This window comes from Bubalus bubalis, chromosome 4 (genome assembly GCF_019923935.1).
Source record: "Bubalus bubalis isolate 160015118507 breed Murrah chromosome 4, NDDB_SH_1, whole genome shotgun sequence".
Lineage (NCBI taxonomy): Eukaryota > Metazoa > Chordata > Mammalia > Artiodactyla > Bovidae > Bubalus > Bubalus bubalis.
The window spans coordinates 60,461,046-60,487,159 of NC_059160.1; the positions used below are offsets into that span (position 1 = coordinate 60,461,046).

General features: G+C 37.5%; 1 pseudogene; it reads left to right on the top strand.

Annotated features, from left to right (window-relative positions):
• The first annotated feature begins 8,572 nt into the window (after positions 1-8,572).
• LOC102416128 lies at positions 8,573-11,978 on the top strand (annotated as a pseudogene).
• Positions 11,979-26,114: the final 14,136 nt, after the last annotated feature.

Below are 26,114 nucleotides of genomic sequence, written 5' to 3' on the forward strand. Positions count from 1 at the left end.
TAAAGAATGAAAAGATATGAAGATAGCCTAAGAGACCTGGAACAACATTAAAAGCATGAACATTTGCAGTATAGGGGCCCCAGAAGGAGAAGAGAGAGAGAGAGAAAGAGAGAGAGAGAGAGAGAGAGAAGACCTAAGAAAATATTTGAAGAGATAATAGCTGAAAACTTTCTAACATGGGAAGGGAAACAATCAAATCTAGGAAGCAGAGAGAATCCCAGGCAGGATAAACCAAAGGAAGAACACACCAGGACACATAGTAATCAAACTCACAAAAATTAAAGACAAAGATAAAATATTAAAAGCAACAAGGGAAAAATGACAACATACAAGGGAACTCTCATCAGGCTGATTTCTTTCTTTCTTTTTTTCAAAATTTATTTATTTTTATTGAAGGCTAATTACTGTACAATATTTTTTTTCTTTTTCTTTTCTTTTTTAAATTTACAATATTGTATTGGTTTTGCCATATATCAAAATGAATCCACCACAGGTATACATGTGTTCCCCATCCTAAACCCTCCATCCTCCTCCCTCCCCCTACCATCTCTCTGGGTCGTCCCAGTGAACCAGCCCCAAGCATCCAGTATCGTATTGTAGTGGGTTTTGCCATACATTGACATGAATCACAGGCTGATTTCTTACCAGAAACTCTACAAGCCAGATGGGAATGGCATGATGATTTAAAGTGATGAAATGAAAGAAACTTACAGCCAGGAGTACTCTATCCAGCAAGACTCTTCTTCAGATTTGATGGAGAAATCAAAAGCATTCCAGATAAGCAAAAGCTAAAATAATTCAGCACCACCAAATCAGCTTTACAACAAATGCTAAAGGAACTTCTTTAGGCAGAAAACAAGAAAATGGAAAGCCCTATCCACAGAAAATAAACCACAGACAATTAAGAAAGTGATAATAGGTAAATAGGACAATTACATTAAATGTAAATGGATTAAATGCACCTATCAAAAGACACAGACTGGCTGACCAGATGAAACCCTGTGCATGTATCCACTTCTGCTTACCACATCCTTCTGCTTGGCCCACCTAATTGTATGTAATTATTTTATACTGTTGGAGAAGGAAATGGCACCCCACTCCAGTACTCTTGCCTGGAAAATCCCATAGATGGAGGAGCCTGGTAGGCTGCAGTCCATGGGGTCGCTAAGAGTCAGACACGACTGAGTGACTTCACTTTCACTTTTCACTTTCATGCATTGGAGAAGGAAATGGCAACCCACTCCAGTGTTCTTGCCTGGAGAATCCCAGGGACAGGGGAGCCTAGTGGGCTGCTACCTATGGGGTCGTGCAGAGTCGGACACGACTGAAGTGACTTAGCATTAGCATTAACATTTTATACTGTTAGGCTGATTATGTTTCCTTCATGACTTGCAATTATAATTATCTTTTATTTTTTGTCTGGTTATTGATTGTGAAAACTGATCAACATCTTTTACTATTGTTCCGACCCAGGGATCGAACCCAGGTCTCCCGCATTGTAGACAGATGTTTTACCATCTGAGCCACCAGGGAAGTCGAATTATGTAACTATTACCCACTTAATACCACTGTATCATGACTGGTCAACAGAAAAATGATAAAATTCTATATCACCAAAACTACCATTGAATAGAAAAATCTGTAATTGCTTTTTAAAATCCAGATGCATATCAGACTTATCTTGGAATTTTTTGGAAAAATACAATTGCCCAGGTATTGCTTATTATTATTATTATTGGCCAGAGCTCCAGATATGTTTCTAATGAGCAACCATGTTAAAAACAACTGGAGTATGTGCGGATCTTTTACTTTTATCTAGCTTGTTTCACTTTTTCTATTTCATATTCAGTGCTCCTATTTCATTTAGGTTATGTTTTCCAATTTATCCATCTCCTTTTTTATTGATGTTCTTCCTCAAGCCTTTATCAAGTGTAGTAGAAAGGTTTTTGTATACAGATATATAAATAATATGTACAACATATATATTTTAGAAAATGTATGGATTTTTGCCTAACTAAAAATTTATGACATTTTGATTCCATTTGTTTGACTTAGTATAAGTAGAATGCTATATTTCTAATTAAAAAAATAGATATGAAACAAGCAGGAAAGGTTTATTGTATAGCACAGGGAATTATAATCAATATCTTGCGATAACCTATAATGGAGAAAAATATCATCTTTGTTTATGTATAACTGAACCACACATACAAAAAGAATTTTACTTTTTGAAAGGTAGTAATGCTTATCTTTTTGCCAGTTTTTCTAAATGTCCTATGGACTTCTAATAACACATGATAAAAAAATTCTAAATATATTTATATAGGATATGATTTGGAGAAGGCAATGGCAACCCACTCCAGCATTTCTTGCCTGGAAAATCCCATGGACGGAGGAGCCTGGTAGGCTGCAGTCCATGGGGTCGCGGAGCGTCGGACATGACTGAGCGATTTCACTTTCACTTTTCACTTTCATGTATTGGAGAAGAAAATGGCAACCCACTCCGGTGTTCTTGACTGGAGAATCCCAGGGGCGGCGGAGCCTGGTGGGCTGCCGTCTATGGGCTCGCACAGAGTTGGACACGACTGAAGCGACTTAGCAGCAGCAGCAGGATATGATTAATATAAATTAATTCCATAAATATATATTATATTAAATTATTAATGACATCCTTCAGAATGCTCCTATTCTTGTTTTTTTTCTACAATTAATAAAATATTCTTAGAGAAATGTTAATATGTCTCATTATGATTATATATTTTTCTTCTTTTTTCTTATGTTTCTCCTGTATTTGCTTTATGAATCTTTGTTTTTTGTTGTCAAGGGGTCTAATGGTTTATAATGTCTATCTTCTTTGTGAATTGCACCTTTTATCATTAAAAACATTCATCTTTGTTTCATTTAAAATAAGTAAAATTAATAAAAATTATAAGTAAAATATGCAGAACACAATAACTTATTAGTATGAGACAGATATAGCAAAGAAGGCATGTCTCATCATTTTAAATCTGAATGATATGTATGGTGATGGTACAAACACATAAAATGTAAAGGAGCTCTTAGCAAGCCAGGAATAGAGAATTTCCTTAACTTGAAAAGTAATATCTACCAAAAATCTAGAGCTAAGATCATATTTAAGGTGAGAAGCAGAAGCTTTCCTGATAAAATTAGGAACAAATCTAGAAAGTCCCCACTGCAAAACCTTTTCAACCTTCAACTGTAAGTCTTAGCTAAGGCAATAGACAAGAAAAAAAGTGTTAAGGGCTGATTTCTGTTTTTCAGAATTAATATGTTGAAGACCTAACCCTGGTATTCTAGTGTATGAGTATAGAGTTGACCCTTGAACAACACTAGTTTTAAATGTGCAGATTCACTTGCACACAAATTGGTTTTAATAAATGTATTAGAAGTTGTTCTTGAATATTTGTGACAATTTGAAAAACTTGCAGATGAACTATGTAGCCTAGAAATATTGAAAATAATTAAGAAAAATTAGGTATGTCATGAATGCATAAAATATGTATAGATACTACTCTAGACCATACCTGGCACCATTTCCAGCTGAGAGAAATTTTAAAAATGTAACATTGGAGTATTAAATAATAATGACAGGAAATTGATTGTAGTACATATCGTACTACTATAATATATTTGTAGTTACCTCCTGTTGCTATTGTGGTGAGCTCAAGTGATGTGAGCATCCACTGAAAACACTTCAGGACACTAATCATCTCTATGTGAGCCATTAATCTTTCCAGTACACTGGTTACCACAATAAAAAGCAATCTCTCCCAGTTCTTGTAAACTTTTCATTATGTTTAGTGCAATACCTTAGATAACAACATCTCGGGACTCCTATGAAGTGCCACTAATGATGCGGGAAGTGCTCCTAAGAAGCAGAGAATAGTCATGACCTTACAAGAAAAAGTTGCATTGCTAAGTATCTACTGAAGATTGAGGTCTACAGCTATGGTTGCCTTCCATTTTAAGATGAATGAATCCAGTGTAAGGACTCATTATTACTATTTTTTTAAAAGAATTTGTAAAGCTGTAGCTGGCTGTGGCTACAGCAGTAGGTATGAAAATTTTGTACTTTTGTGAATACTTTATCTCATATTAAAAATGCATATTTTACTGGGTGCAGGATTGCCAGGAGAAAGACATATCTATATGTTCTAATATGACATGAGAAAAAGTAAAGTTATATACCAATGTAAAACAAAAGCAAGGTGAAGGACTAAAACTGGAGAATTTGATGAAAGCAAAGGATGGTTTGATAATTTTAGAAAGAGGTTTGGCTTAAGAAGTGTCAAGAAAATTGGGGAAGCAACTTCTGCTGATCAAGAGGCAGCCGATGAGCTCCCAAATGCCAGTAAGGAAATCATTGAGGAGAGCGGATATCTGGCTGAACCAGTTTCCAATGCAGAAGAAAAGTGCCCTGTTCTGTGAAGAAACTGTCACAGAGGATACTTATTAGAAGGGGAAGGAAGTGAGCCCCAGGATTCAAGGCAGGAATGGATAGGCTTACCCTACTGTTTTGTGCAAATGTGTTTAGGTTTATGATCAAGAATGTCCTTATTTATAAAACTACTAATCCCCAAGTTTTAAAGGGAAAAGATAAATTGCAGCTGCCAGTCTCTTTTTGTAAAGCAAAAAAGACTAGACAAGTAACCTCTTTCTCCTGACTTGGTTCCATTGATGCTTTTGGAAGCACCTTGCAGGAGAGGTCTGTCTTAAATTTTTTTTTTTTTTAAATTTTGGATCAGGTCCCTGGCCACCCAGAACCCCGGCCACCCAGAACCCCATGAGTTAAACACCAAAGGTGTCTACTTGTCCCCTGAACACAACATCTCTAATTCAGCCCCTAGATCAGGGGGTGTAAGGATCTTTAAGGCTCATTACACATGATAATTTAGGGAAAGATTGTCAGTGGTATGGAAGAGAAACCTGATAGAGAGATCATGAAAGTCTGAAAGGATTATACCATTGAAGATGCCATCATTGTTACAGAAAATCTGTGAAAGCCATCAATCCTGAAATAGTAAAGTCCTGCTGGAGAACTGGTTCAAGATGCTGTGCATGACTTCACATGATTTACAACAGAGCCAATCAAGTAAATCATGAAGATATTGAAGATATGACAAAAAAAGTTGGTGAAGTGGGTAAAGTGTTTCAAGATATGGATGTTGGAGAAATTCAAGAACTCATAAATACCACAACAAAAGAATTAACAGAAGAGTTGATGGAGATGAGTAGCTCTCAATCAGTGCCAGATGACTAGGAAGAAGATACAGAAGAAGCAGTGCCAGAGAAAGTGACATTAGGCAATTTGGCAGAAGGACTCCAGTTATTAAAGACTGCTTTTGATTTCTTTTATGACATGAACCGTTCTACCTCTGGGTTGACCAAAAAATTCATTTGGGTTTTTCTGTACTCTGTTATGAAAACCTGAATAAACTTTTTGGGGAATGCAATACATTATGAATTACAATATGGTACAGTATTGGTGGGCTTCCCAGGTGTCTCAGTGGTAAAGATCCCTCAGTTTGGAAGATTCCCTATAGTAGGAAATGGCAACACCAGTATTCTTTTCTGGAGAATCCCATGGATGGAGGAGCCTGGTGGGTGACAGTTCAGGGGTTGCAAATAATTGGACATGACTCAGTGAATGAGCATGCATGCATTGTATGTGTATGTCACTCTCCAATAATTAGAGAAACTACATGAGAACATCATAGGTAGGTGGGTTTTTTTTTTTAAATAACAATGTTTCTAATGCTGTATTGTGGATATGACTATAATACTCTATATAATAAAAGTTTATAATGATTCATTCATTAATTGTGTAGGTTGCACTACCATGAGGCAACTAAATTGAGTACACAGTCTCATAAAGCAATCATATTGTTACTTCTTAATTATCAATACAAAAATCCTTATACTTGTAAATAAATATGAATTTCTTTTTCTCATCATCATTTCACTTTTTATATATTTTTATATTTTCATTTTTGATGTCTAGTATTAGCAATATGTATAATATATACAATATTTTGTATTATGTAAGACGTACTGATGTAGGCACTGACAGATAACTTGGCAGATAGTCTTGCTCCTTGGAAGAAAACCTATGACAAATGTAGAGAGTGTATTAAAAACCAGAGACATCATTTGCTGACAGAAGGCCATATAGTCAAAGCTATGGTTTTTCCAGTAGTCATGTATGGATGTGAGAGTTGGACCATAAAGAAGACTGAGTGCCGAAGAATTGATGCTTTTGAATTGTGGTGTTGGTGAAGACTCTTGAGAGTCCCTTGGACTACAAGGAGATCAAACCAACCAATCCTAAAGGAAATCAACTCTGAATATTCATTAGAAGGACTGATACTGAAGCTGAGGCTCCAATACTTTGGACACCTACTGTGACGAGCTGACTTATGGAAAAAGACCTTGATGCTGGGAAAGATTGAAGACAGGAGGAGAAGCGGGTGACAGAGGATGATATGGTTGGATGACATCATCGACTCAATGGACATGAGTTTAAGCAACCAGGAGATAGTGAATGACAGGGAAACTTGGCGTGCTGCAGTCCATGCGGTCACAAAGAGTTGGATAAGATTGAGTGACTGAACAACAACATTTGTTGATGTAAGATTCACTACTCAGCAACAACAACATTTGTTTACTGTAAGATTCACTACACAGCAAATTGCCTCCAGTAATTCTTGTTGTATCATTTTCTAAAAATTCTGGGACATATATTATTCTACATTCTAATCCAATTAAATTTGTCCTTTTGGTGGGCAATATCCACATATATGAATGATGCATATAACTCAGCAATAAAAAAAACAAAAACAAAAACAAACAACCTGAATAAAAAATGAGCAGAGACACACAGAAGGGCTTGTGGACACAGAGGATGAAGGAAAGGGAGACAAACTGAGAGAGTAGAGTTGACATATATACTCTATCATGTGTAAAATAGCTAGCTAGTAGAAAGTGGCTGTTTAGCACAGGGAACCCAGCTCCATGCTGAGCGGGCTGGGATGGTGGGGGTAGGAGAGAGGTCTTAGAAGGAGGGGACATATGTGTACTTATAGCTGGTTCATGTTGTACAGCAGACACCAAGACAATATTGTAAAGCCACTATTCTCAAATTAAAAATAATTCTTTTAAAAATGTAGGCTCCTTATGGGCTTACTTTTTCTCTGTTTCCATCACTGATTTTTCTTTTACATTTACAACAGTGTGTGTTTCAACAATACGTGAGTGAAATAAAAAAAGTGGTCAAAGGACTTGAATATACATATTTCCAAAGGAGACAGACATATGGCCAACAGGCTCATGAAAGATGTTCAACATCACAAATTAATGCAAAAAAAAGTCACAATGAGATACCACCTCCTGCCTGTTAGAATGGCTATTATCAAAAAGGCAAGAAATGAAAAGCATTGGTGAGGATGTGGAGAAAAGGAAACAGAGAGTTTCGGTGAGAATATAAATTGGCTTAGCCACTATAAAAACTTATGGATATTTCTCAAAATACTAAGAACAGAGCCAGCATATGATTCAGTCATTCCACTTCTTGGTATTTACCAAAGAATATGAAAGTACTAAATGAAAAGATATATGCATCCTTATGTTCATCACAGTACTATTTACAATAACCAAGATAGAAAAACAACTTTATATATAGAATAGAATTATATTCAACCATAAAAAAGATGAAACCTTGCCAATTGTGATAACACGGATGGACTTCAAGGATATTATAAGTTAGATAGAGAAAGATAAATACCATATGACTTCACTCATACATGGAATACAGAAAACAAACAAGCAAAAATCAAAATAAGTAAGCAAACCAAACCAATAAAAAATAAACATGTAGATACAGAGAAGAGAAGAGTGATTATCAGAGAGAAAGGTGGGGGAGTGGAGGGTGAAATGGGTTAAGGAGATCTACTATATGTTGATGGAAACTAAATTTTCAGTGGTGAGCACTGTGCAGTGTATATAGAAGTAGAAATATAATATATTCATGAAACTTGCATAATATAAAACAGTGTTACCTCAATAAGCAATAAATTAAAAAATAATATATCTTGAAATGCAACAGATATCAAAAAATTTTTTTTTGGTCTCCTTACAAGCATAGTCTTTAAGGCTAGTTTTTTATGCTTGTTCAAACTCAGAGAAGGCATTTCTTAGCTGTCTCCTTCTCTACTTCTCTCTGGTAAACTTCTAGTTGGTCGACAGCTCTTTGCTCTTATAGAGCCAACCATCTCTACTTAATTGCTTATCACCAAATTATTTTTAAGTTTCAGAATTCACTTATGCTTGAACTTTTCCACACTTTGTTCTAAATACAGTTCACTTGGAGCTCTCTTTATGGTACCTTTTACACTCTAGGCAAAACCTGTGGTTCAGTTCTCTGAGTGACACCTCTGATTTAGGAACAGGTTTCTGGGTGTGGTCAGCAGCCAATGATATTATCACTCTTGGCATAGAAACCTCATCCTTTGAACTGAGGCTACTTAAAGCAGAGCTCCAGTATTCTTGGTGTAACATGACAGAGATCAAACTTCTACCCTATGAATGGAGGCTGGATAAAGAAAGAGATCTTCAAGATATTTTAGCCACTCTTGCTTTGAATAGACCTTCTGCATTATTTATACCTTGGGGTAAGATATATTTGCTGCCTGATACTCTCAAGGTGATGGGCTTCCCAGGTGGCACTAGTGGTAAAGAACTCATCTGCCAATGCAGGAGACAAAAGAGTGGTTCAATTCCTGGCTTGGGAAGATCCCCTGGAGGAAGGCACAGCAACCCATTCTAGTAGTCTTGCCTGGAGACTCCCATGGACAGGGGAGGTTGGTGGACTACAGTCCATTCGGTTGCAAACAGGTGGACATGAATAAAGCAACTTAACTCTCAGGGTGATATGATAGCCTTTGTCTGGTACCTAGGGGAAGAGAAATCTGTGTATTTTTTCCTGCACTTGCTTGAGTGTAGGAAAGTTATGCTGTGCTGAGAGAGGAGAAGAAGGAAGTGGGTCCTTGATCAAATAAGTGTGTGTGAATATTTATATTGACTTTATTCACAATATCTGAAATCAGAAAACACCTCAATTGCCCAAGATTTAAGAGTAGCAAAATTTGGTACATATGTAAATGGAATACTCATCAATAAAAAGAATGAGTTACTAATAGATATTACAAAATGAATAAATCTCAAAATCATTTTACTCAGTGAAAGAAACCTGAGAGAAAAGGGTGCATACTATATGCAAACATATTTATATTCAAAAAAAATCATATCACAGGTTAGCTGAAAATGGAGTTGGAAGCAGGCACAGTTAAAAAAGGGCATGATGTCTCTTGGAGGTGATGGAAATGCTGTGTCTTGATATGGTGATGGTTTCATTGATGTATAAAACAGGCAAAACTCACAGAAATGTATTACTCAGTGAATACAGTTTATTTCACACTAATTATTTCTTGATAAAGTGTTTGAGAAAAAATAATGAGTCGAGCTGCATTTTTTTTTTTAATTTTATTTTATTTTTAAACTTTACATAACTGTATTAGTTTTGCCAAATATCAAAATGAGTCCGCCACAGGTATGCAAGGAGTTGTGTTTAGAACTCTGACTCAGATATGTCTTTTTTTGGATTGATGATTTTAAAAAAGATCTTTTTGGTCCTTCCCAAAGGATTCTCACAAGAAAACAGCTCTTGTATGTATGCTGACTCTTATTAGACTCAGGCTGCTTCCACACACTCCCACCCCCAATTTCTTTCTGTTCTTCTTCTCTATTTTAAGTCTGGAGTCCGTATGTTCCTCATGGATCTTGTCTCTGGAGTCTAGACATCTTAATAATAAATTTATACTTCTTTCTTTCCCAGAAGGACTATATCCCAGAAGGTAAAGAAAAGCTCAATGCTGCAATTATAAAAGTTTATACTGTTATGCCAAAGCCATTATGAAAACTGTTGCTTTTATTTGAGCAGATTATCAGAGATTCCAGATGACTCAGGACCTCTACTTGGATGTCTAAGACAATCTATTTTTGCTTCATAAAAGCATTCAAGCCCTAGACAATGCAGAAGAGGAACTATCCTAATTATTGATTCCTCAGATTCACTTTGCATAAATATAGAATATAATTCCTGGAAGCATATCAGAATTAACCAAGCATCACTGGAAAATACATTTGTTTGTCTTCTACAAAGGACCATGACTTTTTCCAATGTCAACTACTAAAGGAAAATTCAGTAGTTTACATAGAGCAGTAAGAAAAATAAGGCCATTTTCTCTAAGGGAAGAATATGAAACTGGGAAAATGAACATGTATTTGGAAATTTTGAGAGGAAAGGGGTTCATTTTATTTTGACATAATGATTTTTAAAATTATTTTTGTAACATAGTCATTAAATTTGTTTACTCTTTCTAAAATTAAAATGATAACAAGACAAAACATCAGAGTTCTGCTGCTTCTTTTTACAGAACATGACTAATTACCAAACAATATAAGGTAAGAGTAAATTTGAAAGCATGTGAGTTTTTGACAAATAATAAATCACCAACTGACTACTTGTGTATTGAATACTCTGGGAAAAACATTCTCCGTTTTTCAGATATAAGTGTTTTTAGCTGTAAACTTATTAACATTAGAATGAATTTGATAGGAATAAATCTCAAAAATTAATCTGGTCCCTTGGTTCTAGGCAGGATTTTAAAGATATATAAATAAGATACATTAGTTTTCAAAAATATTTTTCAAAAGTATTTTACAACTACTACAGGGTTTCTTTTCACTGTCTAAATAATTTATACTCCTAAGATCCTAGCTGTGATCTATTTAAAATCCTGCCCCTTTATAATTATCTTCATATTTAATTTTTGATGGATCTGGTGAATAACAAAAATATATCAAGACAACATCATACCATTTTACTGAAAGTCATCTTTTCCTCACCAAAATATTAAACTTCTTTCATATTTCTTTACCAAAGAAAAAGGTGATAGATATCACACAGTGATTAGAACATGCAACCACTCAGAAGTTACTGACTTCATTCTTGTAGGCTTCAGGGTCCGCCCAGAGCTCCACATTCTACTCTTCTTGCTTTTTCTGCTTGTCTATGCCATGATCCTTCTAGGGAATGTTGGCATGATGGTCATTATTATAACTGATCCCTGGCTGAACACACCAATGTATTTCTTCCTAGGCAACCTCTCCTTCATCGATCTCGTCTATTCATCTGTTATTGCACCCAAGGCTATGAGCAACTTCTGGTCTGTGAGCAAGTCCATCTCCTATGCAGGCTGTGTGACCCAGCTCTTTCTCTTTGGCCTCTTCATTGTGACCGAGGGGTTTATCCTGGCAATCATGGCTTATGACTGCTTCATTGCCATCTGCAATCCTCTCCTCTACACTGTCCAGATGTCAACACGTCTCTGTGTTCAGTTGGTGGCTGGTTCCTATTTTTTTGGCTGTATCAGCTCACTTCTTCAGACTAGCAAGACATTTGCTTTATCCTTTTGTGCTTCTCGGGACATTGATCATTTTTACTGTGACACCGCCCACTTCAGAGACTATCTTGTTCTGACCTCTTCATCCTGAGAATGTTTTCTTTCACCTTATCTGGCCTCATTATCTTCCCTACCATCATAGTTATTATTGTTTCTTATTTGTACATTGTGTCCACAGTTCTAAAGATACCTTCCACTGAGAGACGTTAGAAAGCCTTCTCCACTTGCAGCTCCCACCTGGGAGTCGTGAGTGTACTGTATGGTGCTGTCTTTTTTATGTATCTCACTCCTGACACATTTCCTGAGCTCAGTAAAGTGGCCTCCTTGTGTTACACTCTACTCACTCCCATGTTGAATCCTTTGATTTACTCTCTGAGAAACAAAGATGTCAAAGAAGCTCTAAACAAACTTTTGGAGAAAAAAAGTACTATTCTGTGATTATTATTTCTCTTCCACTAATGAGTGGTGTCTGTTTATTTTGTACTCCTCTGGTCATCAATGAAATTATTCTCCTGAGTATCATAGAGATACTAACAAAAGCTTTTTTTAAGGTAATATATTCTTTCCATATAGTACTTTATTTCCATGTGAGTATTGTCAAATGTAAATGTCTTGGATATTGGAGATGCTCTAGAGATGCTCAGAAGCATTGTTCAAGATGAATCTTCACACTGATCTCAAATAACAGTTTATTTCACAAAGTTGATTTCTATTTGTTTTTATGACATTCTGCTGAACACTATTTTTATACATCATTATCATGTTTAAATAATTATTTTGTCCAGTGTTAGCTTTGCTGAATTGCTCAGACTGTAAAGAATTGCCTGCAATGCAAGGGACCCAAGTTTAATCCTTGGGTTGAGAAGATCTCATGAAGAAGTAAATGGCCATCCACTCTAGCCTTCTTTCCTGGAGAATTCCATAGACAGAAGAGCCTGGAGGGCTATAGTCTATAGGCCACAAAGAGTCAAACACGAGTGAGTGAATAACACATTTTACACACAATCATTGGAATGTCCAACTTACTTTTTAAAGTAAATGATTCATGAATTATTACTAATTTCTCTAACATGCTAAAGGGTTTTGACTTGAAACAAACAGACTGCCAGATCTGTTTCTAGCAAATATGGGCTTGTTTAGGATCAGCAGAGAATTACAATTTGTGGTCTGTAATCATGGCGAGCTATATGCATGTTTTTGCATGCCAAGGGAAGGAGAACCATTTTATAGAAGAAAGAGGAAGTTGAGAACTCTGTAGTGAACACAGTCCTTGTTTTTCACTGGCTGAGTCTTTGCCAGGGAAAAAGAGTAATCTTCTTGTAGCCCTTCCAAAGGAATGGATCAAAGCCTGAAAAAGCCACCATTGTTTCAGAGAAAAAAAGCCCTGTTCACATTGATGTATGGCAAAAACCACCACAATACTGTAAAGTAATTAGCCTCCAATTAAAATAAATAAATTAATTTTAAAAAAGGGGTGAAGGCTAGCCACCTTAGGAGAAGCAACCTCTGTTCTGCAGGGAACAGGCTGGTCAGTTTCCATGGAAGAGTCTGATCTCAAATCACACCAAAGTGCCAAATGACTAATAACCTAAAGAACCACATATTAACCAGAAAGTCAAAACATTTAAATAGATCCCAAATAAAGCCAGAGTGCTTCAAATGCAAAGAGGGTGAAAGCTCAGTTCCAGGATAAAAACACATCTTCACTCTCCAGAGTTGGTAGGTAAAACAGTAATCAACAATGGGCTCAAAAGAGGGTACTTCACCTGTTTGCACACCAGCCCTAGAGCTGTTGGGAATCTTGTCTGGTCCCTGTGGGGGCCACTGCAATGTTGACCTGAAACAAATAGACTGCCAGATATTTCTCCAGTAAACATGCAGGAGAAGCGCAGAGCTGCAATTCAAGGTCTGCCACCATGGCAAGACACATTCAAGTTCCCGAATGACAATGGAAAGAGAAATCTTTTAAAGAAGAAGAAAGGAAGATTGAGCATGTCAACTACAAATTGGCATTTGCCATATACCTGGTGGGCTGCCGTCTATGGGGTGGTAGAGAGTCGGACACGACTGAAGCGACTTAACAGCAGCAGCAGCAGCTATAACGATTAGATCAAGTACTGACACAGCTGCTGATTTTCAACACTCTCTGAATGGAGTTCAGGGTAGAGAACAGAAATGAGGCATTCTGTGCTCTGGGAAAAACTGGGAGAACAGGTCTTTAGATAGATATTTTCAGGAGCTGATTTTATGAACCCAATTTTTGTGTCTCCTCACATGTAGAAAAACACTGAAATCCATGGTGATAACTGTTCCTTGTAAGCAGCAGAAACATTCAAAAAATGTGTGCTTGATTTTTGAACAAAAAAATATGTGCAAAATATATGTACACGCCTTCAACAAAATCACATATATACTGACCACCTTTGGAGTAGTTTGTCAGAGCTATCTGAGGTGCTGTCTCCCAGACTGTAGACTTCATTTTGCCCCAAATACAATTTGACTCATGACTCTCAGGTGTGTATTTTTGTTTAAGTCAACAGGTGCTGCAGTGAACAAAGAATCCCTGATTTTTCATTGGCTGAGTCTGTCTTTCATAGGAAAGAAGAGGAGTCTTTGTCCTTCCCATTGGGCTCTGCTTTGTTGTAGGTGTGAAAACTCCCAACTTTGATCCTTCAATTCCATTTAATTGAGGTTTCTGTTTACTAATCTTTTATAACCATTGTTGAATTTTCACTTGAATCAACTATTTTATATATGCTGTATCAAAAGGTAATAATAATAAGAAACAAACAATAAATAATCTTCATTTTATACATTGGCTTGGGAAATTGTATATTGAGTGTGTCAGCCATAGGGGAGTGCTCTGAGGACCTGCTTGCTCCTGGGTCCTAATATAAAAAACCAAAGTGGGAGATAAAAATATACAAAATTTTTGAGCAATCATTTCCTTAAATGAACCTTCATATTTTTTCCTATATTAATTATAAAAGGAATGTTTAATAAAAGAATAGAAGCTAGGCAGTTATCAAAATAGAATGTAATTCAAAATTTTCTTACCTGCCTCTGTATCTTCATTTATTCTATTAATTTTATTTAATCTCTAACATCATCTGATCTTGTGGTAGGCTTAGGTATAAATAACCTTATTCTTTAGAGAACTTACAATTTAATGTTGGAATCAAATCATTGGACATGTAATTGAAATCCAGAAATTTTATTTTATTGTTTAATGCACACAAAGAATAAATATGGAGATTGTAAGTTGGGGTGCCTGAGAGTGGGTGTTTGTAATCAAGGAAAGTCTTCTTAGGGCTATATGGAAAATATATTTGAAGGATGTAAGATTGGAGTTAGGGATACTGCTTTATCAGTTTATGTTATTGATGGGGCTTGAAGTAGCCAATGTAATTTTAAAAAGGCTTATTTAAAAATATAAGTATAATACCCAGAACACAGTAACTGATTAGTATGAGAAGGATGCAGCAAAGAAGGTGTGTCTCATCATTTTGAACCTGAATAATACGTGTGGTGATGGTACAAACCATAAAAATAAAGGAGCTCTTAGCAGGCTAGGAATAGAGGAGAATTTCCTTAACTTGAAAAGTAACATCTACCAAAAATCTAGAGCTAAGATCATATTTATGGTGAGAAAGCAAAAACGTTCTTGCTAGAATTAGGAACAACGCTAGGAAGTCCCCACTACAAAACATTTCAACATCCAACAGTAAGTCTTAGCTAATACAATGGATAAGAAAAGAAATGAAAAGTGGTATGGACTGAATTATGTTTTTCAAAACTCAAATGCTTAAGCCATAAATCCAGTACTATAGCATATGACTATACTGTTGACTTTTGAACAACAATGACCTGCACTGTGCAGGTCCACTTACACATAAACTGCTTTCAATAATGTATTATAATTTTAAAAAATATTTGCAACTATTTGAAAAAAGTTGCAGATGAACTATGTAGCTTCAGTTCAGTTCGGTTCAGTCGCTCAGTCATGTCCGACTCTCTGCGACCCCATGAATTGCGGCACGCCAGGCCTCCCTGTCCATCACCAACTCTCTGAGTTCACCCAAACTCACGTCCATTGAGTCCGTAATGCCATCCAGCCATCTCATCCTCTGTTGTCCCCTTCCACTGTTTCCCCATCTATTTCCCATGAAGTGATGGGACTAGATGCCATGATCTTCGTTTTCTGAATGTTGAGCTTTAAGCCAATATTTTCACTCTCCACTTTCACTTTCATCAAGAGGCTTTTTAGTTCCTCTTCACATTCTGCCATAAGGGTGGTGTCATCTGCATATCTGAGGTTATTGATATTTCTCCCGGCAATCTTGATTCTAGCTTGTGCTTCTTCCAGTCCAGCATTTCTCATGATGTACTCTGCATAGAAGTTAAATAAACAGGGTGACAATATACAGCCTTGATGTACTCCTTTTCCCATTTGGAACCAGTCTGTTGTTCCATGTCCAGTTCTAACTGTTGCTTCCTGACCTGCATACAGATTTCTCAAGAGTCAGGTCAGGTGGTCTGGTATTCCCATCTCTTGAAGAATCCACACAGTCAAAACCTTTGGCATAGTTAATTAAACAGAAATACATGTTTTTCTGGAACTCTCTTGCTTTTTCTATGATCCAGCAGATGTTGGCAATTTGATCTCTGGTTCCTCTGCCTTTTCTAAAACCAGCTTGAACATCAGGAAGTTCACGGTTCATGTATTGCTGAAGCCTGGCTTGGAGAATTTTGAGTATTACTTTACTAGCATGTGAGATGAGGGCAATTGTGCAGTAGTTTGAGCATTCTTTGACATTGCCTTTCTTTGGGATTGGAATGAAAACTGACCTTTTCCAGTCCTGTGGCCACTGCTGAATTTTCTAATTTGCTGGCATATTGAGTGCAGCACTTTCACAGCATCATCTTTCAGGATTTGGAATAGCTCAACTGGAATTCTATCACCTCTACTAGCTTTGTTCATAGTGATGCTTTCTAAGGCCCACTTGACTTCATATTCCAGGATATCTGGCTCTAGGTCAGTGATCACAGCATCGTGATTATCTGGGTCATGAAGATCTTTTTTGTATAGTTCTTCTGTGTATTCTTGCCACCTCTTCTTAATATCATCTGCTTCTGTTAGGTCCATACCATTTCTGTCCTTTATCGAGCCCATCCTTGCATGAAATGTTCCCTTGGTATTTCTAATTTTCTTGAAGAGATCTCTAGTCTTTCCCATTCTGTTGTTTTCCTCTATTTTTTTGCATTGATTGCTGAAGAAGGCTTTCTTATCTCTTCTTGCTATTCTTTGGAACTCTGCATTCAGATGCATATGTCTTTCCTTTTCTCCTTTTCTCCTTTGCTTTTCGCTTCTCTTCTTTTCACAGCTATTTGTAAGGCCTCCCCAGACAGCCATTTTGCTTTTCTTCATTTCTTTTCCATGGGGATGGTCTTAATCCCTGACTCCTGTACACTGTCACAAACCTCATTCCATAGTTCATCAAGCACTCTGTCTATCAGATCTAGGCCCTGAAACCTATTTCTCACTTCCACTGTATAATCATAAGGGATTTGATTTAGGTTATCCCTGAATGGTCTAGTGGTTTTCCCTACTTTCTTCAATTTAAGTCTGAATTTGGTAATAAGGAGCTCATGATCTGAGCCACAGTCAGCTCCTGGTCTTGTTTTTGTTGGCTGTATAGAGTTTCTCCGTCTTTGGCTGCAAAGAACATAATCAATCAAATGGAAAGTTATTCAGAAAACATCCTGGTCTCGATGAAGATCAAACTGACATAATGTTGAACTGACTCTGCCTGCCTCTGCATCTTTCACTTCTGTAAATGTGCAACTCAGGGTATAAAAGCTCCCTTTGAAAATAAAGCTGCAGACCTGGCTTCATCAGAGCTTGGTCTCTCTGTGTCATTCTCTCTCTCTCTCTTTCTTTTTTCAGGCTGATCCCCTGAAGTGCAGAGGCTCTCTGAGTTCACTTTCCTGCCCAGGCTTCTAAGACCCAATTGAGAAAGCGCTCTGTGTTTTCACTCCATCGAGACGGCGCCTGTGGCCTCCGTGAACAGAGAAAGTCCCATGTCAGGGGTTTTATTGGCTTTCTGTGTAAGCCAAGGAATATCAGCCTCTTTATCTCTCCTTTACTTTCTCTCTTGCCGACGCCGTTCATCCTGAGGGTATCCCTGGATCCTGCTGGGGCTGGACCTAACATTCCAGGTTCCTATGCAATATTGTTCTTTATAGCATCAGACTTTACTTCCATCACCAGTCACAACTGAGCATTGTTTTTGCTTTGGCTCAATCTCTTCATTCTTTCTGTAGTTATTTCTCCACTCTTCTCTAGTAGCATATTGGGCACCTGCCAACCAGAGTTCATTGTTCAGTGTCCTATCTTTTTGCCTTTTCATATTGTTCATGGTGTTCTCAAGGCAAGAATCCCGAAGTGGTTTGTCATTCCCTTCTCCACTAGACCACGTTTTGTCAGTACTCTCCACTATGACCTGCTTGTCTTGGGTGGCCTTACAGGGCATTGGTCATAATTTCATTGAATTAGACAAGGCTGTGGTCCATGTGATCACTTTTATTAGTTTTCTGTGATTGTCGTTTTCATTCTATCTTTCCTCTGATGGATAAGGATAGGAGGCTTATGGAAGCTTCCTGGTGAGAGAGACTGACTGTGGGGGCAACTGGAACTTATTCTGATGGGTGGGGCCATGCTCAATAAATCTTTAATCCAAGTTTCTGTTGATGGGCAGGGCTGTGTTCCTTCCCTGTTTTTTGACCTGTGACCAAACAATGACAGGGGTAATGAAGATAATTGTGACCTCTTTCAAAAGCTCTTTTGCATGCACTGTTGTATTCTGTGCATGCAGAAGGCCACTGTCGAACCACATCTCTGCTGGAGATTCCTGGATATTCACAGACAAGTCTTTATTAACACAAAACAAACACAAAGGTATCACAAGATGTTAAAATTTACCAAAACTAATGAACACAAATCCTTATAACCATACCTGCCTGGTATAATTCCAAGTTGAGAGAAATGTAAAAAACCTAATAATGCAGTATTATATCATAAGTACAGGAAATTGACTGTAGTGCATACTGTACTACTGTCATAATTTTGTGCTACCTCCTGCTGCTGTTGTGGTGAGCTTGAGTGCTGTGAGTATCCACTCAGAACACGACATGATACTAATCATCTCCATGTGAGTTGCTAATCTCTCCAATAAACTGGGTATCACATACAAAGTGATATGTCCCACGTCTTGTATTTTTTTCATCAAATTTAGTGCAATACCTTGAATAGTAACACCATTAGACTCCTATGAAATGCTACTAGTAATGCTGGAAGTGCTCCTAAGAAGCAGAGAATAGTCATGACCTAACAAGAAAAAATTGAATTGCTAGGTACCTACTGAAGACTGAGGTCTGTAGCTATAGTTGCTTGCCATTTTAAGATGAATGAATCCAGTGTAAGGACTATTATTGTTTAAAAAAGAAATTCATGAAGCTGTAGCTTGTAGTTATGTCAGTAGGCACTAAACTTCACATTTTTGTGAAATGCCTTATCTCATATTAAAAATTCACTTTTTTACTGGGTGAAGGATTGCCAGGAGAAAGACATATCTATACATTCTAATACGATGTGAGAAAAAGTGAAGTCATTATATTACAACTTTAAGCAAAAGGAAGGTAAAGGATTGAAAACTGGTGAATTTGATGACAGCAAAGAATGGTTTCATAATTTTAGAAAGAGTTTTGGCTTAAAAAGTGTCAAGATAACAGGAGAAGCAGCTTTTGATGATTAAGAAGCAGCAGAGGAGTTCAAAATGCCAAGAAAATCATTGAAGAGAGAGGACATCTGTCTGAACCAGTTTGTAATGCAGATAAAAGTACCCAATTCTGGGGAAAAAAATCACAAAGGATATTTATTAGTGAGGAATGGAAGTGAGAACCAGAATTTAAGGCAGGAACAGATAGGCTCACCCTACTCTTTTGTGCTAATGTATTCAGATTTATTACTTATAAAACTACTAATCCCCAAGATTTAAAGGAAAAATATAAACTTCAGCTGTAAGCCTTCAGGTTGTATAGCAAGAAGGACTAGACAAGTACCCTTTTCTTTTCTGCATTGGTTCCATGGATGCTTTGGTGCTAAAGTAGGAAGTACCATGCAGGTATGCCCTAACTTTTTTTTTTTTTTAAACCGGACAGTGTCCCTGGCCGCCCATAACTCCATGAGTTAAATACCAAAAGTGTCTACTTGCGCGCTTAACACAACATCTCTATTTCAGCTCCTAGATCACGAGGCATATTGATCTTTAAGGTTCATTACACATGATATTCTACAGAAAATATTGTCAATGATATGGAAGAGAACTCTGACAGAGACAATATCCTGAAAGTCTGAAAGGATTATATCACTGAAGATGCCATCATTGTTATAGAAAAAGCTGTGAAAGACATCAGGCATGAAATAGTAAATTTCTGCTGGAGAAACTGTGTCCAGATGCTGTACATGACTTCACATGATTTACAGCAGAGCCAATCAAGAAAATCATGAAAGATATTGAGGATAGGGCAAGTGGTGAAGTGGTTATTTTGTTTCAAGATACGGAAGTTGGAAAAATTCAAGAACTGCTAAATACCACAACAAAGGAATTAACAGAAGATTTGATGGAGATGAGTGGTTCTGAATCAGTGCCAGATGACAAGGAAGGGGATGCAGACCTTCAAAGCAGTGCTAGAGACAAGTGACATTAGGCAATTGGGCAAAAGGACTCCAATAATTTAAGACTGCTTTTGACTTCTTTTATGACATGAACCCTTCTATTATTAGGTTAGCTAGAAATTTCATTCCAGTTTTTCTGTACACTGGTATGAAACTAAGCCATGCCCGTGGGACAACCCAAGATGGGCGGGTCATGGTGGAGAGATCTGACAGAATGTGGTCCACTGGAGAAGGGAATGGCAAACCACTTCAGTATTCTTGCCTTGAGAACCCCATGAACAGTATGAAAAGGCAAAATGATAGGATACTGAAAGAGAAACTCCCCAGGTCAGTAGGTGCCCAATATGCTACTGGAGATCATTGGAGAAATAACTCCAGAAAGAATGAAGGGATGGAGCCAAAGCAAAAAGAATACCCAGCTGTGGATGTGACTGGTGATAGAAGCAAGGTCTGATGCTATAAAGAGCAATATTGCATAGGAACCTGGAATGTCAGGTCCATGAATCAAGGCAAATTGGAAGTGGTCAAACAAGAGATGGAAGAGTGAATGTTGACATTCTAGGAATCAGCGAACTCAAATGGACTGAAATGGGTAAATTTAACTCAGATGACCATTATATCTACTACTGCAGGCAGGAATCCCTCAGAAGAAATGGAGTAGCCATCATGGTCAACAAAAGAGTCCGAAATGCAGTACTTGGATGCAATCTCAAAAATGACAGAATGATCTCTGTTCGTTTCCAAGGCAAACCATGTCTATGCCCCAAGTAATGCAAGTCTATGCCCCAACCAATAACTCTGAAGAAGCTGAAGTTGAACAGTTCTATGAAGACCTACAAGACCTTTTAGAACTAACACCCCCAAAAGATGTCCTTTTCATTATAGGGGACTGGAATGCAAAAGTAGGAAGTCAAGAAACACCTGGAGTAACAGGCGTTACTTGGAATACAGAATGAAGCAGGGCAAAGACTAATAGAGTTTTGTCAAGAAAATGCACTGGTCATAACACACACACTTTTCCAATAACACAAGAGAAGACTCTATAAATGGACATCACCAGATGGTCAACACCAAAATCAGATTGATTACATTCTTTGCAGCCAAAGATGGAGAAGCTCTATACAGTCAGCAAAAACAAGACCAGGAGCTGACTGTGGCTCAGACCATGAACTCCTTATTGCCAAATTCAGACTTAAATTGAAGAATGTAGGGAAAACCACTAGACCATTCAGGGATGACCTAAATCAAATCCTTTATGATTATACAGTGGAAGTGAGAAATAGATTCAAGGGCCTAGATCTGATAGATAGAGTGCCTGATGAACTATGGAATGAGGTTCGTGACATTGTACAGGGGATGGGAATCAAGACCATCCCCATGGACAAGAAATGCAAAAAAGCAAAATGGCTGTCTGGGGAGGCCTTACAAATAGCTGTGAAAAGAAGAGAAGTGAAAAGCAAAGGAGAAAAGGAAAGATATAAACATCTGAATGCAGAGTTCCAAAGAATAGCAAGAAGAGATAAGAAAGCCTTCTTCAGCGATCAATGCAAAGAAATAGAGGAAAACAACAGAATGGGAAAGACTAGGGATCTCTTCAAGAAAATCAGAGATACCAAAGGAACATTTCATGCAAAGATGAGCTCGATAAAGGACAGAAATGGTATGGACCTAACAGAAGCAGAAGATATTAAGAAGAGATGGCAAGAATACACAGAAGAACTATACAAAAAAGATCTTCACGACCCAGATAATCACGATGCTGTGATCACTCATCTGGAGCCAGACATCCTGAAATGTGATGTCAAGTGGGCCTTAGAAAACATCACTATGAACAAAGCTAGTGGAGGTGATAGAATTCCAGTTGAGCTATTCCGAATCCTGAAAGATGATGCTGTGAAAGTGCTGCACTCAGTATGCCAGCAAATTTGGACAACTCAACAGTGGCCACAGGACTGGAAAAGGTCAGTTTTCATTCCAATCCCAAAGAAAGGCAATGCCAAAGAATGCTCAAACTACTGCACAATTGCACTCACTCACACGCTGGTAAAGTAATGCTCAAAATTCTCCAAGCCAGGCTTCAGCAATATGTGAACCATGAACTTCCTGATGTTCAAGCTGGTTTTAGAAAAGGCAGAGGAACCAGAGATCAAATTGCCAACATCTGCTGGATCATGGAAAAAAGCAAGAGAGTTCCAGAAAAACATCTATTTCTGCTTTATTGACTATGCCAAATCCTTTGACTGTGTGGATTACAATAAACTGTGGAAAATTCTGAAAGAGATGGGAATACCAGACCATCTGACCTGCCCCTTGATAAATTTGTATGCAGGTCAGGAAGCAACAGTTAGAACTGGACATGGAACAACAGACTGGTTCCAAATAGGAAAAGGAGTATGTCAAGGCTGGATATTGTCACCCTGTTTATTTAACTTCTATGCAGAGTACATCATGAGAAATGCTGGACTGGAAGAAGCACAAGCTGGAATCAAGATTGCCGGGAGAAATATCAATAACCTCAGATATGCAGATGACACCACCCTTATGGCAGAACGTGAAGAGGAACTAAAAAGCCTCTTGCTGAAAGTGAAAGTGGAGAGTGAAAATATTGGCTTAAAGCTCAACATTCAGAAAACGAAGATTATGGCATCTGGTCCCATCACTTCATGGGAAATAGATGGGGAAACAGTGGAAACAGTGTCAGACTTTATTTTTCTGGGCTCCAAAATCACTGCAGATGGTGACTGCAGCCATGAAATGAAAAGACGCTTACTCCTTGGAAGGAAAGTTATGACCAACCTAGATAGCATATTCAAAAGCAGAGACATTACTTTGCCAACAAAGGTCTGTCTAGTCAAGGCTATGGTTTTTCCTGTGGTCGTGTATGGATGTGAGAGTTGGACTGTGAAGAAGGCTGAGTGTCAAAGAATTGATGCTTTTGAACTGTGGTGTTGGAGAAGACTCTTGAGAGTCCCTTGGACTGCAAGGAGATCCAACCAGTCCATTCTGAAGGAGATCAGCCCTGGGATTTCTTTGGAAGGAATGATGCTGAAGCTGAAACTCCAGTACTTTGTCCACCTCATGTGAAAAGTTGACTCATTGGAAAAGACTCTGATGCTGGGAGGGAGTGGGGGCAGGAGGAGAAGGGGACGACAGAGGATGAGATGGCTGGATGGCATCACTGACTTGATGAACGTGAGTCTGGGTGAACTCCGGGTGTTGGTGATGGACAGGGATGCCTGGCATGCTGCAGTTCATGGGGTCGCAAAGAGTCGGATATGACTGAGCGACTGATCTGATCTCATCTGATCTGGTATGAAAACTGGAATGAACTTTTTGGCCTATCCAATACATTATGAATTACATTCATAATGAGTTACAGTATGGAGCTTCCCTTGTAGCTCAGTTGGTAAAGTATCTGCCTGCAGTGCAGGAGACTCAGGTTCGATTCCTGGGTCAGGACAGTCCCCTAGAGAAGGAAATGGCAGCACATTTTTGTATTCTAGCCTGGAAAATCCTATGGACAGAGGAGCCTGGCAGGCTACAGTCATTGGGTCACAAGATTCGGACATGACTTAGTGACTAAATCACCACCACAGTATATGTGGGTTTCCCAGTTAGAAGCTCTGAGTTGAGAAGACCCCCTGGAGGAGGAAATAGTAACCCACTCCAGTATTCTTGGCTGGAAAATCCCATGGACAGAGGGACATGTGGAGCTACAGTCCACGTGGTTTCAAGGAGTCAGGCATGGCTTAGCAATTGAGTATGAATGCATGGTATGTGTACCTGACTCTCTTGTAATTAGAGAAACTGCATATTACCATCATAGGAAGGTGGGTTTTAAAAAATGTAACAATGTTTCTGATACTGTATTATGACAATGACTATAATACTGCATGTCTTAAAAACTTTATAATAATTCATTGATTAGTTGCGTAGGTTGGGCTAGCATGAAGCAATTATACTGATTACAGAATTCTCATAAAGCATTCATATTGTGCTTTAGTTAATAATACACCTACATTGATACAGGTGTAAGTATCCTTACACCTGTAAATAAATGCAAATTCTTTTTTCACATTATCATTTTCATATCTTTTTTTAATCTTCTCATTTTTGATGTCTAGTGTTAGTAATATGAATAACATATACAGTGTTTTGTATCATATGGAACTATACTGATGTAGGATTGAGAGATTATTTGACAAATGAGCATTTGTTGATTGATGTGCATCTATAAGTTTCCCTACTTGGCAAATTGCCTCCAGTAATTCTTCTTGTTATATCATTTAAAAAATATTCAGGGGCATATTTTGCTCTACAGTCTAATGCAATTAAATTTGTCCTTTCAGGGGAGAATATAAAGAATGCATGAAATTCAACAACAAAAAACAAACAAATTGATTAAAAAATGGGCAGAGGCATAGAGAAGGACTTGTGGACCTATCAGGGGAAGAAGAGGGAGACAAACTGAAAGAGTAGCATTGACATATATATACCACCATGGGTAAAATAGCTGGAAACAGCTGTATAGCATATGGAACCCAACTTGGCACTGAGAAGGCTGGAATGGGGAGTTGCAAGGGAGGTTCCAGAAGGAGGGGATATACATATACTTATAGCTGATTCATGTTGTTGTACAGCAGAAACCAACACAATATTGTAATTATCCTCCAATTAAAAATAAATATTTTAAAAATGTAAACTTTTTTAGGGCTTGCATTTTTTATGTTTCCATCACTGATTTCTTTGCATTTGCAAACAACAGTGTGTGTTTCAACAATAAATGAGTGAAATAAAATCACAAATAAAGGATTTTAATATACATTTTTCCATAGAAGTCATACAGACACAAGAAAACATGTTAAACATCACAAATTATTAGGGAAGTGCAAATCAAAGCCACAATGAGACACCACCTCATGCCTGTTAGAATAGCTATTACCAAAAAGGCAAAAAATAAGTGATGATGAAGATGTGGAGAAAAGGAAACTCTCATACATTCTTGGTGAGAATATAAATTGGCTCAGGGAAGATAGAAAAAAGTATGGAGATTTCTCAAAATATTAAGAATAGAGCTACCATATGATTCAGCTATTCTGCTTCTGGGTATTTATCCAAAGCATATGAAAATACTAATTTGAAAAGATATATGCACCCCTGTGTTCATCACAGCATTATTTATAATAATCAAGATAGAGAAACAACTTAAGTGTCCACTGATGGGTGGATAAAGAAGAAATGGTGTATATATAGAATAGAACCATACTCAACCCCTAAAAAAGATGAAACCTTGCCATTAGTGATAACATGGGTGGACTTCAATGCTATTATTCTAAGTGAAATAAGTTAAATAGAGAAAGACAAATACCATATGACTTAATCATATGTGTAATACAGAAAACAAACAAACAAAAGCCAAAATAAGTGAGCAGACCAAACCAATCAAAAGCAAACATGTAGATACAAAGAACAGAATAGTCACTATCAGAGAGAAAGAGGTGGGGGAGTGGAGGGTGAAATGGGTAAAGGAGATCAACTATATGGTGATGGAAACTGAATTTTCAGCGGTGAGCACTGTGCAGTGTATACAGAAGTAGAAATATAATGTGCTCATGAAACTTGTATAATATAAACCAGTGTTACCTAAATAAACAGTGTATTAAAATAATAATAAATCTTGAAATATCCGTATCACAGAAAAAAAAACTTTTTGGTCCCCTTTGCAAGGATAGTCTTTAAGGCCAGTTTTTTATGTTTGTTCCAACTCAAAGAGTGCATTACTTATTTGTCTCCTCAAGTTCTCTCTGGTGTACTTGTAGTTGGTCTACAGCTAGCTT